The 10,528-nt window shown below is 46.2% G+C and overlaps 1 protein-coding gene across 6 annotated transcripts in view; it reads right to left on the reverse strand.

Annotated features, from left to right (window-relative positions):
- The window catches only part of BCAS1 (brain enriched myelin associated protein 1), a 126,739-nt gene extending 121,263 nt beyond the window's left edge, over window positions 1-5,476 (reverse strand). For all 6 annotated transcript variants that reach the window (XM_077952007.1, XM_077952006.1, XM_015148753.3 and 3 more), the window contains exon 1: window positions 5,116-5,476. The gene's annotated coding sequence lies outside the window, so the exon portion shown is untranslated. The remainder of the gene's footprint in view (window positions 1-5,115) is intronic.
- Between the last annotated feature and the right edge of the window lie 5,052 nt (window positions 5,477-10,528).

Raw genomic sequence — 10,528 nt, forward strand, 5'->3', positions numbered from 1 at the left:
TTGCCTGCTTTGCTGAGGGTCGCTTGTGCTGGTATTGAGAGACCCTGGTCTAGCACCCGGACTTGGGGATTTTCTCCTCATGTTGATAGCCAGGTGTCACCTAGGGATCTGCATTTATGAAAAGCACGTGAGCAAATTCATCCGTGGTGGTGAAATAGCACAAGCCCTCTGCGTGGGCTCCCCTCTGGCTCACACTGGCCATGTGCGTAAGCCCGGGCTCCTTGTCTGAGAAGGGAGGGGTGGGAGGAAGGACCATAATAGATTCCTTGCATGGAGCTCCTGTGAAGATTAGAAGGGTGTGGCCCATGTGTTGTAAAACTGGGTGGCTGGTGCTCAGCAGTTGAGGAATAGAGATAAGCTGTTCGTATAAGCAGTAAATAAAATGGGCCATACATTAGCAGTAATAATAGCTAACATTTCTGTAGTGCCTACCTTATGCCAGGCATTGCTCTGAACGCGTCTCTATGTTAACTCTACATCCTCATCAGAGCCCTATGAGGCAGGCATCTTTATTGTCCCCATTTTACAGATGCAGAACCTGAGCCCAGGGTACTCAAGCTCCTCACTTAAGATCATGCTATGGATTCGTGTTGGATTCGTGTTGAAACCCTAACGTGCAATATGACTGCACTTGGACATATGGCCTCTAAGGAATCAAGGCTAAATGAAATCAGAAGGGTGGACCTTCATCTGATAGAATTAGTGTCATTATAAAAAGAGACATCAAAGAGCACTTTCTCTCTCTCTCAACGGTGTGAGGACACAGCAAGAAGGCAGCTGTTGGCTAGCCAGGAAGAATGGTCTCACCAAGAATGCATCAGCCGGAACCTTGATCTTGGACTTCCAACCTCCAGAACTATAAGAAAACAAATGACTGTTGTTTAAGCCACCTAGTCTATGGTATTTTGGTTACCGCAGCCCAAGCTGACTAATACAGAGCATCTTCTAGTAAGTGGGAGAATCAGGACTTAAACCTCGCAAACTCAAGTCGAGAGTTTAGACTCTTAACTTTTTACTTTCTATACTTTATACTATCTCTTCTGCTGTATAAGTGATGTTATAATTTTATGAACTATTTATATGTAATACAATAGAACATGGAATATAAAATATTTCTTGTATATTCATTCTTGAAATGAGAAAATTATAACTAGGCAAGGAATATATATGGTACAATCTAAAGTGAGGATTAGGCTGGGCGCTGTGGCTCATGCCTGTAATCCCAGCACTTTGGGAGGCTGAGGTGGGTGGATCACTTGAGGTCAGGAATTCGAGACAATCCTGGCCAACATGGCGCAACTCTGTCTCTGCTAAAAAAACAAAAATTAGCCAGATGTGGAGGCATAATGCCTGTAATCCCAGCTATTCAGGAGACTGAGGCAGGAGAATCGCTTGAACCCGGGAGGCGGAGGTTGCAGTGAGCTGAGATCGCACCACTGCATTCCAGCCTGAGCGACAGAACAAGACTCTGTCTCAATAAATAAATAAATAAAATAAAGTGAGGATTGAATAATTGAAGAGTCATTGATAATCACTGTAAGGATATAGCACCAGGGCTTGGCAGTACTCAGGTAAGTAAATGTTAGTTATTGCTAATGTTATTCATTTAGCTTATTATTGTTATAATTGAGTTAGCTCTGTGTTCTGATCCATGAGTGAATTGGCCTCACGGAGGCTGCCCTCAAATCCCTCCTCTTCTACGCAGTGATAGATGTTCCATGTCGCCTCCTTGTAGTTACAGATTAACAGTAGGCCCTCCTCCTGGAAACAGGCCAAATGCCAAACCCCATGAAAGCTGGCCTGGAGAAAGCACTTCTGAAATGTCATCGCCAGCAGGCAGCTAGATGACTGTTAAATGGAAGGGGAGGTGGTTTTGAAGGGTGGAATGGTGACAGAATTAGTCACCAAGTAAACAAGCAACACCTTCGATCAATGCAATGGAATGTAGGTAACCCAGGGGCCCTCCTCATCGCTCAGCTGAAGGTGATGCCGACATGGCGAGGCTGGCACACCCAGCAGAACCAGCCCTCTGCCCCCAAGGTCAGTAAAGACCTTGCAGGAGGAAAGAACAGACCCGCTTTGCCTGCCCCACAGTCCTGCAGCTCCTTGTGTGTGCCCGCACGGTGCTAGGAACACGGTAGCTATTATCAGGAGTGCCATGTACAGTGCTACAGGTTGCCTCCTGCACAAGGGGACACAGGCGACTGAAATCCAGTCCTCACTGTACTGCTCAAGCCCTGATTCCTGGTATGGGACTTTGTGGGTCCGGGGGCAGCGGTGCCTTTATCGAAATTACCTTGGGTGTTTAGGGCTGCTTGGTGATTGATGTTTTGCTCTTGGAGTACTTAATTATGTTTGCACAAATGGGTGGTAATCCCAAAAATCTTAGAGCTCACTCTCATAGTCTTATTATTGCACCAAACAATTTTTTTTTTTTTTTTTGAGACGGAGTCTCGCTCTGTCCCCCTGGCTGGAGTGCAGTGGCGCCATCTCGGCTCACTGCAAGCTCCGCCTCCTGGGATCATGCCATTCTCCTGCCTCAGCCTCCTGAGTAGCTGGGACTACAGGCGCCCGCCACTGCGCCCGGCTAATTTTTTGTGTTTTTAGTAGAGACGGGGTTTCACCGTGTTAGCCAGGATGGTCTCGATCTCCTGACCTTGTGATCCGCCTGCCTCGGCCTCCCAAAGTGCTGGGATTACAGGCATGAGCCACTGCGCCCGGCCACCAAACATTTTTAAATGCATGATAATCGCAGGTAATGTTAATTGGAGGCTTACTATGTGCCAAGCAGCACCAGGGTGAGCATAGCAGGGCACAAAATGCAGGAGGGCAACCATCTCCAGCGCGGAATCGACAGCAGAGAGTGAGCGCCTCCCTGCATTTTATCTCCCAGGTGCTCACTGGCAGAATAAATCCCATTATTCCCTGATCGCACAGACAAAGAAACCAAGGCTGAGCAATGCATCCCCTCCTCTCACGAATGGCACCTCCACGAGAGTAGGCACCTTGCTAGTCCTACCTGCCCAAGAATAGCAGTCAGAAAGCTACAGAGAGGCACACCTGGGGTTTGAACCTGGGTCTATGTGACTCAGGCACTTAAATCCTGAACTGCTTCATGGCAGGGCACTTGGCTTGAAGAGAAGCTGCAGACACAGAGACAATCAACTCACATCTAATACTCGAGCAGGACAGATGGGCCTGCATGGTGCAAAGGTCCCCCCGCCCCCAACCCGAAGCCTTTTTCAGTTCCTCTCCCTCCACGTCTCTGGTCATGGTAAAGCAGGCAGAACCCATGGGCTTTAACGGGCCCGTTGCTTTTCCCAAAGTCCATGCCTTTTTCCTAAAATCAAAACCCTTCTACGTTCCAGAACTCTTTGGAAAAAAAGAATCTTCTATGATTTGGGACATTGGTTTGTTCCCCGACCCTGGCTTAAATGAAAAGCTACTTTAGCATGCCCCGCCCCGTCTGTCGTCTTTATTCAGGAGGAAGCGCCCTCTGCAGACCCTGAGTATATACACCCAGGACCTGAAGCCGCTGCGATCGGCTCAGGATCCCCACAAGGCTGAGGTGGATCAGACCCTGGATTTGGGGGGAGCAATGTAAGGGAGGCCGAAAAGCTCAGTCATGGAGATGAATAGTATTTTAACATGAAATTTATGAAAATCAAAATTAACGCTGTTCTTGATCTTATCTTTCCCTAACATGTTGGTAGTTTGCTCATCATGGGTGTCTTGCCACTAATTCTGACTTCTAAAACTGTTGTGTGGGCCGGGCGCGGTGGCTCACGCCTGTAATCCCAGCACTTTGGGAGGCCGAGGCGGGTGGATCACGAGGTCAGGAGATCGAGACCATTCTGGCCAACATGGTGAAACCCCGTCTCTGCTGAAAATACAAAAAAAATTAGCCGGGCGTGGTGGCGGGCGCCTGTAGTCCCAGCTTCTAGGGAGGTTGAGGCAGGAGAATGGCGTGAACCCAGGAGGCGGCGGAGCTTGCAGTGAGCGGAGATCGCGCTGCTGCACTCCAGCCTGGGCGACAGAGCGAGACTCCGTCTCAAACAAAACAAAACAAAACTAAACAAAAAAACACAAAAAAACATTGTGTTAACATACCATTTATCTCCATGACAGAGTTTTTGGGCATCCCTTAAATTTCCTGCCCAAGGTGACAGTCTCACTGGCTGCACCCTCATCCCAGGCCCGACTGGACTCCAGTTCCACAGCGTCCTTTTCATGAGACCTTGGAACCAGGTCCAGGTCCCTCTTCACCCAGCCTCATGTTCCTAGTTGTAAAATGGAGATGATGGTAACAGCAAAAACAAGAACCACAGCTAAGAGTTACTAACTGCATAGGTATTTACGTGCAGTAGTCCTCTCAGCCCTTTGATCTCAGTACTGTTATTAGGTTCATTTTACAGATGAGGAAACTGAGGCCCAGAGGGCTGAGGGAACCTGCTCCAGGGCACCCAGCCAGCCCGGGGTGGAGCTGGGGCTGGTATCTGGCCGTGTGGCTCCAGCGCACCCGCATTCTAATCGCAATGACTCTTCCAGGCAGGAAACTGGTTCAGAGGGACATGTAAACATCAGAGGTCCTGCAGCCGGGATTTGAATCAGCAGCTGTCTCACAGGGTGGTCTTGAGAGTGAAATAAGATTCACAAAAGGCAGTCCACAAGTCCTTTTTCCTATCTCCCTACTTATTTAGGCAATGCCTAAGGTGAAGGCTCAGATTCCACTCAGCTGTGGGGGATTCTTGCCCTGATGGATCCCCAAATCACACAGCCTATCCCTCCATCCACTGACTTCTCCCCAAGTCCTGTGCTTGAAAAGACCCTCAATAATGGTTCCACCAAATAGGAGCATTTATGTGGCTATGTGCCTGACACTGACCACATTGTCATTTGCTCCTTGTAAAGCTAAGAACTTTGAGATGAGTGCCATCTTTGGGTTCATTACACAGATAGCGAAACTGAGGCTTACACACATCCAAGGCCACACAGTGAACAGAAGGCAGAGCTGGAATCAAACTTGACCCTCTCTGACCCCTGGCCTCTATATGACACCGTCTACCACTAACAGCAAACTCTCCAGCCATGCCTAAAGGATCTGAAAGCAGTTACCTGCTGAGCCCCTGTGGGAGTACCTTCAGTCCCCTGGTGTCCCCTGGAGCTGCTCCTGCACAGGGTCCTGGGTCTCCAGTGCGTGCTGTCCAGTGCCGAGCTGTTGGTGGAGCCCGGCTCCTTGCACTTTGCTTCCTTGTGCAGAGCCTGCTGGCTGAATACACAGAGCAGGGCAAACACAAGCCTGGGTGGAGTCCTCCCTTCTCCGCCGACCGTCCTGCAGAAACAGGTTCTCTTCCTGATGTGGGGCTGCCCTCCCAACTCCAATAAAAACTGAGCACCTGACTCCTCTGGCATTAATGCCTCCCTGGCACCCCAAGTATTCTACCCAGTGCCCCTCACCCACTGAGGCTGCCGGGTTGACCTGGTTAGGCAGTTTCCTTCCCCAGTAACCGTAGGTCATGGTCAGAGCAGGGAAAACACGTTCTGTGAGATTTTGCAGTTCTGTCTGCCTTTTACCTTCATTTACTTCAGAACACCACCTCCACCACCACCTAACCACCTAATTGGAAGGAAATAGCTTCTCATCCACTCGACTACCCCTAGTCGTGTAAACCTTACTCCCAAAGGGGTTTGGACACCAGAAATCAGGTAACCTCAGGGTGGTTTACTGCTCTGGAGACATACCATGGTGTTGGAAAGGGCATGCTTTTTCTTTGCAGGCCAGAAATTCGACAGACTATGCAATTTATTTAATTCAAGTTTAGAGTGTCTTACAAGGACATATACAATAGATTATGAGAGCATGAAATAGCATGTAACAAAAGAAAATAGAAGAACAAAATTTGGAACATCAAATGAGAACAGGATTGAAAATAAATGCGCATGTTGATTTACAGACTTGCTATGAAGGGTTTGCAGATATGACTTTGAGCTTCCTAACAGCCAATGCAAGAAAGGAAATATGATAAGTTACACTACTTGGTGCTCTGGAAAAGACATTCAAGAGAATTATTGCAAAGCAATAATTATTGTGGTTCTATTCAACAATATACTCAGCTTAACCCCTATCACGAATACTTGTCGAGCATCAGGCTATATGTAAGCCTGAGTTTAGAGAGGTGAGTAAAAGATGGTGGGTCTCTACCCTTCTTGCGCTCCATGTCATTGAACATACAATCCTGTAAATATAAACATAGAATTACAGGGTGTGATCCTTATTATAAAAGAAAAGCCAAGGCAGCTAAGAGAGAGAAATAAAGCTGGGAAAGGCCTCTTTCAGAAATCACCATTTAAGAAAAAAAAAAAAATACTATTTAAATAAATGCTGAATACACAACCAGGCACACCATAATTAGGGCTGTAAACTCAATTCCAGCTCAGCACTGTACATGTCAATCTGGAATATAGTAAACCCAATTATTAAGCAGCAGCCATGCACACACTAAGTACTGACTCAAGCCTGGAGGCTTAGGAGCTTGGGCTCTGGCCTTGGGTTGAGACAAACAAGGGCTCAGATCTTGATTCTTACTGATCTGCTGTGGGATTACGAGCAAGCTACTGTGCTTGCATAAGTCTCTGTCAGCCCCCTCGGCTGTGTGTTCCTTTGTGATTATTTTGCATCTATTCTTGTATCTCCAACTCCTAGCACCCTGCAAAACGAGGAAGGGAATCCCTCTATGATAGAGTAGGTACTCTGCAACTCCTGGCTGATTGGACTTACTCTTTTTTTTTTTGTTTGTTTGAGATGGAGTCTTGCTCTGTCACCCAGACTGGAGTGCAGTGGTGCTATCTCAGCTCACTGCAACCTCTGCCTCCTGGGTTCAAGCAATTCTCTTGCCTCAGCCTCCCAAGTAGCTGGGACTACAGGCGTGCACCACCTTGCCTCGTTAATTTTTGCATTTTTGGTAGAGGTGGGGTTTCTCCATGTTGACCAGGCTGGTCTGGAACTCCTGACCTCAAGTGATCCGCCCGCCTCAGTCTCCCAAAGTGCTGGGATTATAGGTGTGAGCTTATAATCTTAGAATTTAATGTTCTTAATAACATTTTCTTTTCTCTAGCTTACTTTATTGTAAGAATACAGTATGCAAATGTAACACATATAACATAGAAAACATGTGTTAATACATATAACGTAGAAAACATGTTTATGTTATTTGTAAGGATTCTGGTCAACAGTAGTCTATGAGTAGTTAAGTTTCTGCAAAGTCAAAAGTTATACTTGTATTTTCAACTGCACAGGATTGACGCCCCTACTCCCCATGATGTTCAAGGGTCAGCTGTGTTAAGATTTTCAAGATGGCAACCACAGAGCAATAAACCAAGCTGAGGATCCTGGGTGGAGGTAGCAACAAGTCTTCAAAAGTGCAGACTTCTTGGTGGAAGAATTTACTTCCCGGTGTCGACAAAGGAGGGAGTTCACTAAGGGTAAAGTATCTCCTTGCTACACAGACTTCAGGTGGTGCTCACCATCACACCCCCGACTTGGTTTGCCTCTTAATCTTCTCTCTTTACGATCTCCACCCCTCTTCAAATATTGACAAGCACACGTGGCTGTCATCTCCTGTTATCAAACTGCTTTTCTGAAAATCAGGATGGAGCTGGTTGTTGAATCGAAAAGAGTCATTGGAAAACTGAAATCAGAAAACTCCCCAGGACCCTTTCCAGACCTGCCCCTGCCTCCCTGCCTATATTCTGTCCTCCACACAGGCTTCTCACTCATGCTAAGCCGTGTTCACTGGGTTTTTGATCACTGAACCAGAGGAAGGCATGACCCAGACGTTATAGTGTGGTCATGTACCCGTGACATGTCAGTGGCAGCTGGTCTCCTGCCAGTTGGGATGCCCACCCTGCTCCAGCTGAGACAGGAAATCTGACACGCACCTTTGTCTTTTTGTATGCCACCCATCACTTGGCATTTTTCAGATCGCTTTCTTGTGCTTTATCTGATATGCTCCTCACCATAATCCTGTGACATAAGAAGTATCTATTTGCGTGAGGAGGAAACAGGTTCGGTGAAGACCAATGTCTTACGCTAAACTAAGCCATGGGGGCAGATCTCTCAAGGCTGAACTCAGGGTCAGTTTTGGTTAGGAACCCAGGGTCTGGTATCACTCAGCCTGAGAAGGAATTTTGGTTTCACAGTTGATTCACTGTGTATCCTTGGGGAGGTGTTTGCCCTTTCTGTGCTTTGGTTTTATGATCTAAAAATGGTTCTATTGGCAGCACCAAAGTTATAGAGTTGGTGTAGGAATTAAATGAGATAATTCACAGAAAATGTTTAGCACAGTGCCTGACACACAGTGTGCTTAATAAAATGACACAGTCACTAAGGATAGGGTTGCGATTTAAACATATAGCATCTGACCTCAGGACCTGCACTCTTAACAACTAAATTAACACATGCATATGTAATATATATGCACACACATGCATAAACATATCAATATAATTAAAGGAAAATAAAAAATCGTAACAAAACTCACAAATAATCTAGAAACCGCATGCAAACTGCATTGAATGCAGATTACTTGACTATGCTTCTCTGTTTGAAATCTCTGATTCTTTAGGTCATATTTTAAAACTTACGCAACACTTTGAGAACTACATTGGATGCTTTCTTATGGAGAATGCATCCCGTGTAGTGCATGGACAGAGTCTAATCCTCCTAATCTTGTTGAAGTGTGAGAATATCATGCAATACACAGAACACAGTTTTGTATTCACCTCTATCCCTGCCCCTGGATATGGAGTGGGGATTTACTGCTGTCATCAGCAAAGACCACACCTGCCATTTCTCCTAATTCAAACCATGTTCTCCATCATGATATGCTGTTTACTGACCTCTGTGAGTGGACCAGTGATGAGCAGAGTGGTTAAGGGTAGGGCCTTGGAATTACACCCCAGTTTGAACTCTGGCTCATATTTCTGTGTTGTGCAAAATCAAGCATGTGCAAAATCAAGTTGTGCAAAATCTCCTTACTCTAAAATAGAAACAATTACATCTCTCCTGAGGATTGTTTTGAAGATAAAATGGAATGAGGAATGAAAACACCAAGCCCAGATGCTGACAAACACTAAGGGCTCAACCAGAAATACCTGTTATTACTGTAATTGGCTATCGTTGAGTCTACAGAGATGTGTACGACCATGATGCAGCCATATACTCAGAGAGATTAACTTTTGTCACCACTGTAGGGCACTCCTCTTTTTTTTTGAGATGGAGTCTCGCTCTGTCACCAGGCTGGAGTGCAGTGGCGTGATCTTGGCTCACTGTAACCTCTACCTCCCGGGTTCAAGCAATTCTCCTGCCTCAGCCTCCCGAGCAGCTGGGATTACAGGCATATACCACCACGCCCAGCTGATTTTTGTATTTTTAGTAGAGACGGGGTTGCATCATATTGGCCAAGATGGTCTTGATCTCTTGACCTCGGGGCACCCTTCTTTGATTGCAAAAATTGTGTCTTATTTATATTTGTAGCCTAAGTGCCTACCTGAATGCCAGCACAACGTCAATGTTGCCTCAAAGGCTCATGGCATGTTGAATACAATATGGTATCTGCCATATCAGTCTAGGTTTAGATCTCAGTTCTGCTTCAGCTATGCCACATGTGAATGTGGGCAAATTCCTTAAACTCCCTGGAACCGTTTTCTCACTGCCAAAGAGGGATGGGACATTTAATATATGGGAAATGTCTAGCACACAGCCTGGTACCTAACTTGTGATGTACAGCAGCAAAAGGTAGCTGCTGTTTTTCATCATTATTAGTATTATTGAAGTATAAAAAAAGTAATATAGAAAGGAAGAAGCCAAGGGTGGTGGTGGAGGCAGAGCAAGGTCTCCCCACCTCTGCACTACTGCCGTGTGGGGCTGGATTTTCAGTGCTGTAGGGGCTGTCCTGTGCATCGTAGGGTGTTTGGAGCATCCCTGGTCTCTACCCGTAGGTCCCAGGAGCATGTCTCCAGTTGCCATAAGAAAAGATGTCTGTGGACATTGCCAAATGACTCCTAGGGGGCAAAACCTCCCCTGTTGAGAACCACTGGGGTAGAAGGATGGGTGAAAGTTTGGTAGCCACTTTGTAGGGAGTGTACTGCCTCTGGAAAGCTGAAAATTGGCAAGGAAAAGAGACGTGGATTGTGGATGACAGAAATTCCAGAGAGAGAGAAAAGAGGCAGGGAAATACATCATAAACTCTGGGATCAGCAGGTGCCCAGTGGCTGGACTATAGGATATTATTGCAATACTTAGCATTATTTTTATTGAGAATAAGGCTATGAATGTGGCCAGGGAAAGAGCTTGGTTATCATGCTAGGGGTCTGGGCTTTATCCTGAAGGGTCACTAAATATACTGACACTGTGAGGAATTTGGGGTAGTGTTGCTTGATAAAATAATGAAATTATGACACAGCTATAGCGTGGATGAACCCTGAAGACACTATGCTAAGTGAAAGGAGTCAGACAGAAAAAGAAAAA

The sequence above is a fragment of the Macaca mulatta genome, chromosome 10 (genome assembly GCF_049350105.2).
Source record: "Macaca mulatta isolate MMU2019108-1 chromosome 10, T2T-MMU8v2.0, whole genome shotgun sequence".
Classification (NCBI taxonomy): domain Eukaryota; kingdom Metazoa; phylum Chordata; class Mammalia; order Primates; family Cercopithecidae; genus Macaca; species Macaca mulatta.